Below are 16,735 nucleotides of genomic sequence, written 5' to 3'. Positions count from 1 at the left end.
GTTGATTTCAGATTTGCTCAATCAGGTTCTGGGGGCGTCTTGGTTTTCTAAACTTGGTTTGAGAGGGGCATATACAGTAATTTAATTCGAATTAAGGAAGGGGACGAGTGGAAAACTGCTTTTAATACTCCTGAGGGACACTTTGAATACTCAGTCATTCCTTTTGGGCTCAGTAATGCTCTGGCAGTTTTTCAAAATTTCATGAATTACATATTCAGAGAACTTATTGGTAGATTTATGATTGTATATCTTGATGATATTTTGATTATTTTCTTCGAGTTGGGATTCAGTGTTACTCATATCGAACAAGTGCTCGAAATTCTAAGAAAAAATCAATTGTCTGCCAAATTAGAGAAGTGTATTTTTGGGGTACAAGAAATTTTGTATCTAGGGTATGTCCTTACTCCACACTCGTTTCAGATGGATCCGGGAAATGGTAAAGGCTATTCAAGACTGGGTGAGGCCATCTTCCCTTAAAGCATTACAGCGCGTCCTAGGGTTCTCCAACTATTATTGTAAATGTATTTTTTTTTTTAATCAGTAATTGCTAGACCCTTAACCGACCTAACTAAGAAGGGGGCGGATCTTGTTAACTGGCCTGTGGAGGCCATAGAAGCCTTCAAAACCCTTAAGAAGTGTTTTGGAAACGCCCCAATATTGATTTAGCCGGATCAGGAGAAACCTTTTGTGGTGGAGGTTGATGCTTCTGAGGATGGGGTGGGGACAGTTCTTTCTCAGGGACCCTCTAACCTCACTAACCTAAGACCCTGTTCATTCTATTCATGTAAGTTCTCTCCCACTGAGAGGAATTACAACATTGGGAATCGTGAATTGCTGGCCATTAAGTGGGCTTTTGAGGAGTGGAGAAATTTTTTGGAAGGGGCCAAACATTGTATCACTGTTCTAACTGACCATAAAAATGTATTATTCCACTAAATGTCTTAATCCTCGGCAAGCTAGATGGGCATTATTCTTCACGTGATTTAACTTCTCTATTACTTTCAGGCCAGGAAGTAAGAATGTGAAGGCGGTTGCTTTGTCTCGAAGCTTTTGTGCGTTTCAACCTCCAGACATTCCTCCTGAACCAATTTTGCCAGCAAACATCATTGTGGCATCTGTATCATCGGATCTTACTTCTGATATTGAGGCAGCACAACACCTAGCTCCTGCACAGACACCCACAGATAAGTTATTCGTTCCAGGGCACTTCCGCCTCCGACTTTTGGGTGAGTGCCATAATTCTGTTTTATGTGGTCATCCCGGTATTTATGCCACCAGAGAACTCGTGTCCAGATACTACTGGTGGCCCACGTTATCGAGGGATGTCAGTTCGTATGTGTCTGCTTGCGAGGTATGTGCCAGGTCCAAGACTCCCAGAACACGTCCAGCTGGTGAGTTACGACCACTACCCATTCCTAGTAGACCCTGGTCACATATTTTATATGGATTTTATTACTGACTTAGTGGTTTAGGTAGTGGTCGATAGGTTTAGTAAAATGGTGCACTTCATTCCTCTGGACAAGTTCCCTAATGCCAAGACCCTGGCTTCTTTATTTATTGACCAAGTTGTACGATTGCATGGAGTTCCGGAGAACATTGTATCTGACAGGGGTGTCCAGTTTGTTTCTAAATTTTGGAGAGCCTTTTGTCTGAGATGTGAAATTTCATTGTCCTTTTCGTCAGCCTTTCATCCCGAGATCAATGGACAAACGGAACGGTTGAATCAGGCTCTTGAACAATTTTTAAGGTGTTACATCTCTGATAATCAGGAGTTGTGGGCAAGATATCTTCCTTCGGCGTAGTTCGCCATTAATAACCGTGTGAACTCTTCCACTGGAGTATTTCCGTTTTTCTGTAACTTAGGTTTTCATCCTCGATTAAATTCTTGTTCTTCTGCTTCCTCACCTAACTCTGAGGCTGATAGTGTTACTTCAGAGCTGTGCACAGTCTTGGCTCAGGTTCAATTGAACCTGGAAAAAGCCCAGGAGGTTCAGAAAATGAAGGCTAATAGGAAGCGTTCTAAGTTAAAGTCGGCTAGAAGGTTTGGTTGTCCATCAAAAATCTGTCATTAAAGGGGTCTTCTAGGAAGTTTGTGCCGCAATTTGTTGGACCATATGAAATTGTCGACATTATTAATCCCGTATCATTTAGGTTGAAGCTGCCAAACTCGTTTCGTATTCACAACGTATTCCACAAAACCTTGCTTAAGAAATATATTTCGCCCGTAGTTAATTCACAGGGATTCCCTTCTCCGGTCGAGGTGGATGGACAAAATTAATATATCATATCTAAGATCTTGGATGTCAGGAAAATTCTAAATTCATTTCAATATCTTGTCCATTGGAAGGGTTATGGACCAGAGGAGAGGTCATGGGTGCGGGTTAATAGGATACATGCTACCAGGTTGATAAAAAAATTCCATCTTGCTGATCCGGATAAATCATCTCCTGTGACTTTGGGTCCGGTGGCCCCTCGTAGAAGGGAGGGGGTACTGTCACAGCACGCCGACGAGGAGCTCCTTCTCCTCAGTGTCGCCAGCGCCCTGCAGTGAAATCGTAGCGAGGACATGCGCGGCGTCCTCGTCTCCAGAGTAATAAGGGGCAGGGAGGACCCGGCCGCGCACGTCTCTCCAGCGTGGCTGGCGTCCTCTGCTCCCATAGTAACAGGGCTGAGTCTGAGTGCCGAGCTCAGCTCTCAGCGCTCAGCTGGATGCAGGAGAGCAAGTCATGTGATGCTGGCCACGTCACATGACTCCTACTCCTCCCTATTTAACAGGCAGCCTGCTGGCCAGAGGTTGCCTGTGATTAAGTGTAAACTTCAGCGTTATTTAGGTATTGACCCTCGGCTCTTCTATTGACCCGTCCTCATCTACTCCTTGTGTTTAGTGGTATCTCCTGGTAATGTTTTAACTCTTCCTTGCCCAATCCTCGTATCTTGCTGTTATCTCCTGGTTTGATTCCTGGCTCGTGTTTTGACTCGCTTTGCCTGCTCCTTGGTTCTGCTGTGACTTCCTGGTGTTGACTTCTGCTACCTGGACTTTCTGTATTGTCTGTCTTGTTTGTCCTTTCCTCTTACTTACATAAGTTAGGGACCACCGCCCAGTTTCGCTTCGTTATCTAGTGTAAGTGCAAGTAAACAGGGACAGAGGTGTGGGTGGCAGTCAGTGGTGCACTTCTCCCTACCCGCTTTGCGTGACATGGACAAGTGCATTCGGCCAGGGACGCTTCATTTCCCTGACGGCACACTGGGTGAATGTTGTAGAGGCCAGGAGCGAGTCGTACCCTGGGATGGCACAGGTGCTACCAACACCAAGGATTGCGGGCCAGATCAGGGTTTCCGCCAGCACCTATGTTAGTGGCTCAAAACCCCACTTTTCCTCCTCCGCCTCCTCCTCCACTATCACCTCTGATTTATTCGCGTGCAGCACCAGTCAGTCATCAGTCAGTATCTGGAAGCAGTGTAGCACTGCAGTGGGGAAGCGGCAACAGGCCGTGCTGAAGCTGATATGCTTAGGGGACAAACAGCACAATGCCGCAGAGCTGTGGCAGGGGATAAGAAACCAGTATGAGCTGTGGCTATTGCCACCCAACCTAGAACCAGGCATGGTTATGTCTGATAATGGCCATAACTTGGTGGCAGCTATGGAGCTCGGCAAGCTCACACACATCCCATGCCTAGCCCACGTCTTAAACTTAGTGGTTCAGCGGTTTCTCAAAACCTACCACAATTTGCCTGAGCTACTGGTGAAGGTGCGCCGCATGTGTTCACATTTCCGAAAGTCATCGACAGCTTCAGCCGGTCTGTCAATGCTGCAGCAGCGCTTGAAATTGCCAGCTCACCGGCTGTTGTGCAACGTGAGCACGCGCTGGAACTCCACGTTCCACATGTTGGCCAGTCTTTGTGAGCAGCAGAGGATAGTAGTGTAATACCAGCTGCAACATGGTCGTCACCTTTCCTGTCAGCTTCCGCTATTCACAAGCGAGGAGTGGGCATGGATGTCTGACCTCTGTGAGGTTTTAAGAAACTTTGAGGAATCAACACAGATTGTGAGCGGCGATTTAGCTATTATCAGCGTAACCATCCCACTTCTGTGTCTACTCAAACGCTCGCTGCTCACAATTAAGGACGCCGCTTTGCATGTGGAAGAGGTAGAAATGGGGGAAGACATTACACTGGGTGATAGCCAGACCACCCTCAGTTTGTTTTCTCAGCATGAATTGGACGATGAAAAGGAGGAGGAGGAGCAGGAGACGGTTGCCTCCGCTACAGAGAGTAGTACCCATGGAAGTTTCATTCCATCTGTTCAGCGTGGGTGGGAAGAAGAGGAGGAGGAGGAGGAGATTAAGAGTGATCCTCCTGATGACAAGAGAGAAGTCTTGCCTGTTGGTACTCTGGCACACATGGCTGACTTCATGTTATGCTGCCTTTCCCGCGACCCGCACATTATATGCATTTTAGACAACACAGATTACTGGTTGTTCACCCTACTTGACCCCTGCTACAAAGAGAACTTCTCATCTCTAATTCCTCTGGTGGAGAGGACGAGCAAAACGGTGCAATACCAGAAGATCCTTGTTGAAAAATTGCTCCAAAACTTTCCATCTGACAATGTTGGTGGCAGAGTCCGTAGTTCCTTGGCCAACCGAGGAGGGGAGACAAGGGGAACACACAGCAGTTCCAACAAAAGCAGGGCAACACTCTCCAAAGCCTGGGAGAGTTTCATGACACCCCGCCAGCACCCTCACCCTAAAGCGCGGCCTAGTGTCACAGGAGGGAAAAATTTTGGAAGATGGTGAAGGAGTACATAGCAGACCGTGTCAGCATCCTCAATGATCCCTCTGTGCCTTACAACCAGGGCCGCTGATAGGCCAGTACAGCTGGCCCAGTTGTACCGGGCCCGGCTGGCAGGGGGGCCCGGGCTGCCGACTCCCGAGCCATTTTAATTTTTTTGCTGTCAGTGGGCTGGCTCCAGTAACAGCAGGCAGTGTGGGGGCGGCGCTCACTCACTGACGTCACACGCCTGCTCCTCCCACTAGGCGGCGCAGGCGCGTGACGTCAGTGAGTGAGCGCTGCCGCCCGCACTTGTTACTGGAGGCTGGAGGGTGGAGGGAGGAGGCAGGAGCTGAATGTAAGGTAGTATTTTAGTAAAGAGATGAGCGCTGTGCCTGTGCTAAAATTAAAGTTACTGTCTGCAGCCTGCACGGCTGCACCGATTTATTAATGTATACTACTGTGAGTGGCGGGGGGGATCTATATGGATGACGTCATGACGGCACTGTTATAGGGAGGGCGGGGGATCCGTGGATGGCACTGTTATGGGGGGGGGGTCTGTCATGTGGATGACACTTATGGGGGGGGCCGGGGGGTCTGTGGATGACACTTATGGGGGGGATCTGTGGATGGCACCATTATGGAGGGGGATCTGTGGATGACACTGTTATGGGGGGGATCTGTGGATGACACTGTTATGGGGGGATCTGTGGATGACACTGTTATGGGGGGATCTGTGGATGACTGTTATGGGGGGGATCTGTGGATGGCACTGTTATGGAGGGTATCTGTGAATGGCACTGTTATGGAGGGGTATCTGTGGATGACACATAGCATAAGATGCTATATACGGTATGTGTCATCCACAGATCCCCCTCTATAACAGTGCCATCCACAGATCCCCCCATAACAGTGCCATCCACAGATCCCCTCCATAACAGTGCCATCCACAGATCCTCTCCATAACAGTGCCATCCACAGATCCCCTCCATAACAGTGCCATCCACAGATCCCCTCCATAACAGTGCCATCCACAGATCCCCTCCATAACAGTGCCATCCACAGATCCCCTCCATAACAGTGCCATCCACAGATCCCCTCCATAACAGTGCCATCCACAGATCCCCTCCATAACAGTGCCATCCACAGATCCCCTCCATAACAGTGCCATCCACAGATCCCCTCCATAAAAGTGCCATTCACAGATCCCCTCCATAACAGTGCCATTCACAGATCCCCTCCATAACAGCGCCATTCACAGACGACCCCCCAGCGCCATAAATATCACTTGTAGACAAATCTGCATGTTGTTTCAAGGCGGCGTCTGGGGAGGGGCCAAGGGCGGGGCCAGGGGTGTGGCTGAAGGAGGGATCAGGGGGTGGAGCTGAAGGGGGCCCCGTCATGTATGCTGTACGGGGCCCCATGATTTCTATCAGCGGCCCTGCACAACTACAGGGTGTCCAAGCTGGACACGTGGCACGAACTGGCGCTCTACGCCTTGGAGGTTCTGGCCTGCCCTGCTGCCAGCATTTTGTCTGAGCGGGTATTTAGTGCTGCTGGTGGTATTATAACAGATAAGTGTATCCGCCTGTCAACTGAAAATGCTGACAGGTTGACTCATAAAAATGAACAAAGGCCTGGATTGACCATGACTTCTCGACTCCACCAGAGGAAAGCTGATGAACATAAAGGCACTTTAAATGTGTTGTTTATAATGTACTGAATACACTGAATTCCCATGAACCCCTTCCACCACAAACAAGGGTTTATGGTTGAATCTTCCTTTTCTCATACTCCTTCTCCTCTTCCATCATATCAACACATGCTTATTCATCGCATATAATGCCCTCGCATATATGCACTTCGCATATAATGTTTTACAGGGTCACCTCAGCATCAGGCCCTCGCATATATATTTTTAAAGGGTCAGCTGGGTCAGCTCATGAGCAAGCCCTCGCATATAATTTTTTAGAGGGTCAGCTCACCAGCAGGCCCTCGCATATAATTTTTTACAGGGTCAGCTCACCAGCAGATCCTCGCATATAATTTTTTACAGGGTCAGCTCCCCAGCAGGCCTTCACCTACAATCTTTTAGAGGGTCAGTTCACCAGCAGGCCCGCACCTAAAATCTTTTACAGGGTCAGATCACCTGCAGGCCCTCACCTAATTATACCTAATAGGTAATTTGCGCGCATGCTGCCTTGCTTGGATGTGGTAGCTGTAGCTGTTTCTCAGGCTCCCTCTCCGGAATCGAACCATGATTCCCCTGTTACCCATGGTCTACATGGTTTGAGCTGAAAATAACATCGAACGTTGATAGGGCAGACATCCGAATGGATCATCATCGTCACGGGGACATGCGATTGGCCCCAGGTTATCTAGAGTCACCAAAGCGGCAGCAGGCCCTCACCCATAATGTTTTAGATGGTCAGATCAGCAGGCCCTTTATCCAAATGTTTTTGAGGGTCACCAGCAGGCCATCAATCATAATTTTTCAAGGCTGTGTATGATGCCCTCCTTTATGTGTAACAAAGTAGTAGTGCCGGTTCATTGTACTTTTTGTCAGCCCTTTCGCTTAGTGCATAAGCTTTATGAGTGTAGGAGTCCCACTACATGAACAATTGTACCACAATGTGAATGAAGCCCTCCTTTATGTGATATACAGGTTGTATCGGAGAGCCTCTTCCTTGTAATTTTTGGCAGCACTTGCACTTTATATACAAGTAAATATACAGGAAAGAATGTTTCTATTTTATCTTTGGTTTTGTGCATATTATTGTCAGTCTTTAAAATCGGCGTACTACTCGGACAACATCATTCCCAGCAGCAACCTGGGAGTCCAAGATGCATCCAGACATCCTCCCCATGCTGTTTCCGAACCATTTCGGTGATATTTCCAGCAATTTCTGACCTTTTCCTATGAACTAGGCACCCTCCCCTCTTCAGAGCAGGGGGTGCCTGGTTTAATGCTTGGGTTCTCCCATTAACTTTCCTTATTCTCAGGTGCTCGGTAGAGCACACGAGCATCCCGATGTGTTCGGCCCAAGCCCCCGAGCACTATGGTGCTTGATCAACACTACAGCTCATACAAAATGGGAGCAAAACCGAAAGTGTTGCGTTTATATTTTTGTTCAGTGAAACTGCACCACACTAGGGCAAATAAAACATATAAATATTTCCTTGTAATAACCCCTGTTAATGCCTGTACCAAACAGAATTTGCGCCCTAATAAGAACGGTTTGATGGAATTACAGAGCTGTATAATGGCAATTTGAATATCCAGTCAGTGCTGCAAGGTATAATAGGATTGTTCCTATTACCCAGTCTGTCACCTCCCCGACTGAACCCTGTTCAACAGAAATGCAATTTGTTACCACGAAGCGCGAGGAAATTCTCATTCTGTGCGAATCAAATTTTTCCTGAAATTCTGAACGAATTCCAGTTTGCCAGCTTTGATTCACTCATCTCTACACATTAGCACAGAATATTTATATTTGCTAGCGTCAGAAGAAAGAGCAGCTTGTTGTGAACATGCATCAAAAAATTATGCTTTAACAGGGGCAGATGATCACCCTTGTTTATAAAAATATTCTAGTGTTGGAAGAAAGAGTGGCTTGTTCTGAACAAGTGACCAAAAATTCTCTTTTTTTGGGGATCAGCAGCAGTACAGTGTAGACATGGGACCTCGTGGAAAAGGCAGGAGATATGCATCTGTGTAGGGGTAATAGTAGCAGTAGCAGCACAGCATGCAACCTAACAGACAAAGCAGTAGAATTGCGCTGTGTTGGAGTACTTGCTGTCCTTGGGGAGAGAGCACCTTAGTCTGCATGAGGAGACTTCTAGGACATACATGTTCCTCTGGAATTCTGGGAAGAAAGGGATGCAAATGAGCTCTTAACAAGCTCTGCCTCTAATGCCACCAGATGTAAGGCAGCTATCCTATAAGCCAATGGTCAACCCTATAAATAGGTCTTGAGACATGACTCGGATGTTAAATAAGCAAGCACCTCATCTGCAAACAGCTGTTTCGGGGTAAGTAGAGCTCTTTAGTGCAGAGCAGAGAGTACTTGCTAAACTAGGTGAGAGACCAAGTCAAGATTTGGGGAGTACTATCTCTCAATGAGATTAATACTATCTGTTAAAGGGTTTCTATCACTTGGTATCACATATTTAGGTGTCAGACACTAGCGATCCGCTAGTGTCTGCTCTAACAAACCATCCTAATATAATAGGTTTTGGGGCAGCCGTTTTGCTAAAATAACAACTTATATCTATATGCTAATGAGCCTCTAGGTGCTATGGGGGCGTCATTAGCACCTAGAGGCTCCGTCTACCTTCCTAAACTGCCGCCACCCAGCGCGTCCCTCCAGCCCGCCCATCTCCTGCTGAATGCGATCCTCTCCGTGCGCGTCACTGTTCTGCGCATGCGCAGTGAATGTCTGACCGCTTCCCTGCTCAGACATCTCCACTGCGCCTGCGCCGATGACATCATAGTGCTCCGAGGAACAGGCGCAGTGGAGATGTCTGAGCAGGGAAGCGGTCAGACATTCACTGCACATGCGCAGAACAGAGACGCGCACGGAGAGGATCGCATTCAGCAGGAGATGGGCGGGCTGGAGGGATGCGCTGGGCGGCGGCAGTTTAGGAAGGTAGACGGAGCCTCTAGGTGCTAATGACGCCCCCATAGCACCTAGAGGCTCATTAGCATATAGATATAAGTTGTTATTTTAGCAAAACGGCTGCCCCAAAACCTATCATATTAGGATGGTTTGTTAGAGCAGACACTAGCGGATCGCTAGTGTCTGACACCTAAATATGTAATACCAAGTGATAGAAACCCTTTAATGTTCGACCCTATGCACTGATAAGAGGCAATCACCCCAAAACAGCTGTCTGCAGATGAGGTGCTGGCTTATTTAATATCCAAGTCATATATCAAGGCGTATTTATAGGGTCGAACATTGACTTATAGGACAGCTGCCTTACATCTGGTGGCATTAGAGGCAGAGCTTGTTAAGAGCTCATTTGCATCCCGTTCTCCCCATAATAAAAAAAAACACAGGTAGTGCAGTGCCCCAGTACAGGGGGTATCTGCAAATGGTTTGTTCTTTATGTAATGTTATGCTGTCTAATATTATTCTGTGATATGGATTGTGACCTGCATAGCTATGCATAGTGTAGGAACAGCCAAATTTAACTAACCCTGACTCAGCCCTCTTAGCGAGGAGTAGGAGTGGGCCAGCCCCAACTCCTAGTCTAGAGAGAATCTAAGGGAGAGCTTGAAGAGAGAGGAAGTCAAGATCATGTGCCCCTGTCCTTGGGTCAAAAACCTCAAATTTAAGAGACTCACAGTTTTTGCATGTTTATAGAGAAAGGTCTAGAAGATTAGGGAATCTGTATGGCTGAGCGTGGAGTCATTTGGAAAGGTAACCTGCTACTTCAGCTATTCCACACTATGTTGTCATGGAGGGATAACGAGTTAAGACACCCTATGCACTTGAACACAATTTGGCCATTCGTAGGCAGTTGGACCTGTACCCCTATTTTGCAATACAGCGAAGAGAAATGTTTATTCTGTTTGATGCTGATTTAATGACTTCTACATCATCACATGCTGGCCACTGCATGCTCTACATGCCCTGCCTTGGACCCATACAACTACTAACATCAAGGGCACCACAAACTACCATCTGGCAGGAGCCCCAACTTCAGGGAGTGTCCCAAGGGAAGAAAAAGTGAGCCCTCCTCTCACTGCACTGGCCCTACAAACAGATGGTCTGGGTGAAACCACTGTGACACATCCAGTAATTAGAGCCACTTCTACTCCCACCCTCCACTTCGCCTCCTCAAGGGCTTGCTGCAGTAGAACTAAATCTAGGTTTTCAGGCAGTATATATCAATTTGCTGATGTGGGTCAGCCTGGCGTGGCACATAAAAGCTGCTATATAATATTCTTCAGATAATACAGCAATTTTGCCTTCCTTTCAGCAACAGGAAATATTCCCTCATTTTGCTTTGATAGCGAGGGACTAAAGCATGGTTGTCTAGTAGTCATCAGTTTCCTTGATGATAACATACTGTCAATACGTAAGCAAGCAAGCATACAGCTTGCCATTCATGTTGGCATGCCCGAGGACCCAGTTCTTCCTGGCTCCGCCCACCTCTGTGATGATTGGTTATCATGGCTATTGTCATTAGCAGCATCATAATCCTCCCCCACCACCAACTGCTCCTCCTTCTCCACTGGTAGCTCTTTATCCTACACTTCTTACTCCATGGGACTTTGTCGGTGTGGGTCCCTAACAGTTACAAGTTCTGCCACTATCAATTGTTGCATCAGAATGAGTGTTTGCCCTAATATAAATATCAGGGGGATGACCTTTTTAATGCTGCAATTGTTCCTACTGACAAATCTGATGGCTTCTTCGATGGGTCTGAGTACCAGATACACATCCCTGATGATCTACAGTACCACTGCCTGAGCTCAAAATAACACATTTGGCATTCTTAGCCAAATAAGAATTACTGAAATGCCCGGACACTCTCCTGGACATAGCATAGCACCAAAAAATGTATCATGTGCACCATGCACAAAGCATTTGTTATTTACCCCAAATGTAGCACAGTCATGATGTTCCTGCTATTGTCACTGACCATCTTAACCAGTTGTAGTTGGCATGTTGTTTGCTGCTTGATTAACTAGCAACTGATCCGATGTTTGTTTTTTCTAGCCCAGACTCATCAGTTCTCAGATGGCATGGCAAACACTTCGGTTTACACATATGAAAGGAGGGAGCCGGAGTGGAAGTAAAGCTCTGCCCTGTTTCTGTTGGGAATGGGAAGGAGCCCATTGAAACAGACACCGAGGAAGGATGTGGATAAAAGCCTTATGTGGAAACCAGACTGACACAAATGCGTAGGTGTCAATAGAACATAGCCTGATGCAGGCCCAGAAGTGCTAATGTCTTAGGCCAGAATAAAATTTTGGTGAAGGCATGAAACTGCAAGAGAATTTTGAAAAATAGTTTGGATAACGAGAAAATTGGAGTGCCACTGGCACAATAGTAAATATGTGTCAATGTACATAGAGTACATTAAGGCCTCATTCACATCACCGTTTCTCCTTTCCGTTCTCCGGCTCCGTTAAGGAGCAGGAGAATGGAAAGGACGGATTCTGCAGATAACTGAGACCTAACTGAGCGTAACGGAGCCTAAAGACCCCATAGACTATAATGGGGTCCGTTCGGTGTCTGCTCAGAACATGATTTTTGAGCGGACACCGAACGGACCCCATTATAGTCTATGGGGTCTTTAGGCTCTGTTACTCTCAGTTAGGTCTCAGTTATCTGCAGAATCCGTTCTTTCCGTTCTCCTGCTCCTCAATGGAGCCGGAGAACGGAAAGAAGAAACTGTGATGTGAACGAGGCCTTATTTTCTGCTGCTTGTATTTTTCCTCCCACAGGATAGGTTATCAAAATCAGATAGGTAGGAGTCTGACTTCTGGCACACCCACTGATCAGCTGTTGGAAGGGGCTGTAGTGCTTAGGTGGTCACATAGCCTTTCTGCAGCTCAGTCTTAGCTGTAATACCAAGCACAGCCACTATACAATGTATGGAGCTGTGCCTGATATATCACAACACTTGTTTGAATGCCACAACATTCATATAAATGCTGCAACCCATTCAAAGAGCTTATTGGCAGGGGAACCAGGAGTCAAATCCCCATCAATCTGATATTGGTAACTTATCCTGAGAATAGGTAATCAATATTTGCCCTGGCAACTTTTTTAAGAAATTTGTAAAATGTATGAAGTGAAAAGTGACAATTTCTTGAAAAAATTTGAAGCATCTCACGTGTGTGACTTTTTTTGGCGCAATTTACACCAACAACTTGTAATCTCTGCAATCTCATTAGTTAATGATGAGTTTTTATTATTCATTATCTGTTTTATTATTCTATATTTTTATTTTTATATTCAGACAGACCATTGCTTTATGCATTGTCTATACAGACAGTGCAGTAGTGTGTGTGCTTTATTGCGACTGTGTAATGTGGGGTGTTGGTAGGTGGCAAGGAATGTCGCAAACATCAGTCCTTTTGAAGAACAAATCTTTTACTTTCTCACAAAGAGGCACTGTCACTGACAAGTTGCAATTATACAGCACAATAAAGCGGAAACAACAGTCCATTAATTGATAAGGAAAAGGGAAATAACTCAAAACTTTCTATCAAGCACTTGCAGTGCTAGGAACAGTTCATTGAGTGATAGTGTAGTTTCCCACTAGGACACTGTTAGCGGATAACGTTTTTCACGCCGTTTGATATGTCTTACATCGACAGAAGTATGCTCTTTTATTTGCAATGTTTTCAGCACTGTTTACCTGCTAAAAAAAAGTGGTAATGTGTCTTAAAATATATCTTGGGTGTGTATTGTTGTGTTGGAACAAGTGTCTATCTTTTCTATGTGGAACCTTCTGGAAGGAGGGCAGAGCTAAGATAGCCTTGAGTTCCTGCTTCCTTGCCAGACTAGTAAGTCTAGTGATGTATATTTGAGTAGAACACATAGATTACAGGCCTCATGGCCCATGTCTAGGTCTTAGGCTTCTGAGCTGGCCATTGCATTTATGCAACCGACCAGTGTTCAGTGTGAGGAGGAGTGCAGGGTATAGACTGTGAGGATAAACACTTTGAAGCTGGGCCTCATAGCATGGACTAAGCCTCCTGGGCTGGCTTAGCATCTATAGCATCTTGCTGTAGAAAATGTAGAAATGTCACATATTTGTACACCCCCCTCCAACTGTAACTGCATAGAGAAATTGCCATGTGAGGAATTATATCAAGAGAAACAGATTGCTACATCCAAGAGGACAGTGCGATTTGATAGACCTTTCTCCAGTCTAGTGAGAGCATTTTTGGAAAATGTATTGAAAGGCCTCATGCACACGACCGTGGTGTGGTTTGCGTTTCGCAATTTGCAGAACGGCACGGACAGCCTTCAATATAAATGCCTATTCTTGTCCGCAAAGCGTGGACAAGAATAGGACATGTTATATTTTTTTAGCGGGGCCACCTCAATCTTGCTTGGACTTGTTGCCAAGTAAAGAAACCCATGACTTACTTGTTTATCCTATCCACTACTACTCCCATCCTCTCCATACTCCCCCTGGGTTATTGCAATAGTTTTTCCACTGTATTTTAGCACCACAGTCTGTTTTATCTTTTTGGTAAGTCGGCGCATCTGTACACCAGATGTCTCCTGTTGTTGATCTAATCTCCTTGGGGAACATGTCTCTGGCTTGTGGACTCCATTGCCCGATTGTTTTAACGCCACAGTCTTCAGCTCTGAGACCACCGATATGGAACCCACTAACTGGGAAGCTGTGTAGTCTGCTGTGTCTTCACTACAATTTTCTATGCTTCTGTGCAGCTGTCTGCCACATGTACTACTACTATTGCAACATGTTGTTGCTTTTATGTCTTTTCTGCACCCACTGCCGCACGTATGCCTTCTATGCTCTCAAACATACAGTAGGAATTATGCTTGTCTCTCATCCACTTCCATCTCTCTCTGAGTCTGTTCACCCGGGAACTTTTCTCCTTCTGTGCTCTCTGCTGTAGGTTACAGCTGCAAAGAATGGAAGTTAACTGTCAAAAATGTCAATAGACTAATAGAGTGATGAAGTACTGACCCTCACCTACAGAACAGGGCCTCACCTATGTCCAGGCCTACAGCAGTCATTAAATTATCCATATGCTAATGATAAATAGCTTCTGACCTTCCCTTGTCTATAGCATGCAGAATGCAGAAAAAATACATTCAGCCCAATGTGAGTGTTTCCAGAATATTTCAATAAGGGTGTTGTAAGTTGTGCTACATCTGAAATTTTAAACACGGGTATTCCTGTCTGAATAAGGCCTTGGGATAGAGATGGACATTTTCCATATGTGACATTATTTTACCCTGCTTTGTATTAGGTTATACAAATTTGTATCTCATGATGGGAAAATAAAATGTTTTTTTTTATACAAATTCTATAAAATCGTTTAGTGATAACCTGAACTTTGCTCCAGAAGTTTTAACCCGGCAGTATTGTCATCCAAGGCAAATATTTCTGACACTTTGGATCAAATGCTCCAGATTACCTTCTATAGATACAGTCTATGTGGGGAATAAGTGATGCTTTGAATTGCGGACATTTGTTTTGTCTGGTTTTTCACATAACATGTACCAGATGTGTTCTGCTGTATCAATTTCTGCAGCTGAAAAAAAGATTTCTGTCAGTGGTCAGATGCTATACGTTGTCATAACAGTAACTATGAAAATAGATAGCATGTAGCATCTCTATGCCAAAATAGAGAGAACCTTGCGATATTATTCATCTAGTTTTACTATATTATATAAAAAAGATATATTAGATTAAAGTTATAATAGCATTGGTTGATAAATGTATAGCCAAGCTATTCCTCATGAGTGCATGAATAAGTGTACAGCTTCATATTAGGCTACTTTCACATTAGTGTTTTTTGCAGATCCATCATAGATCTGCAAAAACACTTCCGTTACAATAATACAACCGCATGCATCCGTCATGAATGGATCTGGTTGTATTATGTCTTCTATAGCCATGACGGATCCGTCTTGAACACCATTGAAAGTCAATGGGGGATGGATCTGTTTTCTATTGTGTCAGAGAAAACGTATCCGTCCCCATTGACTTACATTGTGTGTCAGGACGGATCCGTCTTGCTCTGCACCACATCGCAAACAAAAAAACGCTGCTTGCAGTGTTTTTCTGTCCACGATGGGGACACAACCAAACGGAACGGAATGTATTTTGGTGCATTCCGTTTCGTTCAGTTCAGTTTTGTCCCCATTGACAATGAATGGGTACAAAACTGGGGACTATGACGGATCTTAATAGCGGAATTGAAAATGCTAAGGTGAAAGTAGCCTTAGGACCCTTTCACACGGGCGAGAATTCCGCGCAGTGCACCCACACTGAATCAGGACCCATTCACTTCAATGGGGCTGTTCAGAGGAGCTGTGATTTTCATGCGTCACTTGTGCGTTGCGTTAAAATCGCAGCATGTTCTATATTCTGCGTTTTTCACTCAACGCAGGCCCCATAGAAATGAATGTTTCTGTGTAAAAATCGCAAGCATCCGCAAGCAAGTGCGGATGTGGTACGATTTTCATGCATGGTTGCTAGGAGATGATAGGGATGAGCGACCCCATTAAAGTCTAATCACTGTATTATTTTCCCTTATAACATCGTTATAAGGGAAAATAATAGCATTCCTAATACAGAATGCTTACTAAAATGTGGCTTGAGGGGTTAAAAAATAAAAAAAATTAACTCACCTCTTCCACTTGATCGCGCAGCCGGCATCATCTTCTTGCTTCTTCTTTCAGGACCTGCAAAAGGACCTTTGATGATGTAACCATGTGGTGAGCGCGGTGACGTCAGCGCAGGTCCTGCTGAATGAAGATAGAAGGATTACGTCATCAAAGGTCCTTTTGCAGGTTCTGAAATAAGAAGAAAGAAGACGATGCCGGTTCCGCGAACAAGAGGATGAGGTGAGTTAATTATTTTTTTATTTTTTTACCCCTCAAGCCACATTTTAGTAAGCATTCTGTATTAAGAATGCTATTATTTTCCTATATAACCATGTTATAAGTGAAAATAATAAAATCTACAGAACACCTAATCCAAACCCGAACTTCAGTGAAGAAGTCCGGGTTCGGGTCTGGGTACCACATTATGTTTTTTATCACGCGCGTGCAAAACGCATTGCACCCGTGCGATAAAAACTGAACAATGCAACACAATCGCAGTCAAAACTTACTGAAATTGCGTGCGCACTCGCGCAGGTTTCCCACAATGCACACGCGACGCAAATTCAGGACGCCTGTGTGAAAGAGGCCTTTGGCCCCTTGCAGACGAGCGTGTCCAGATAAAGTGA

Source organism: Bufo bufo, chromosome 2, assembly GCF_905171765.1.
Source record: "Bufo bufo chromosome 2, aBufBuf1.1, whole genome shotgun sequence".
Taxonomy (NCBI): domain Eukaryota; kingdom Metazoa; phylum Chordata; class Amphibia; order Anura; family Bufonidae; genus Bufo; species Bufo bufo.
The sequence above is the reverse complement of the archived record's forward strand: the minus strand, read 5'-3'. Positions refer to the sequence as shown.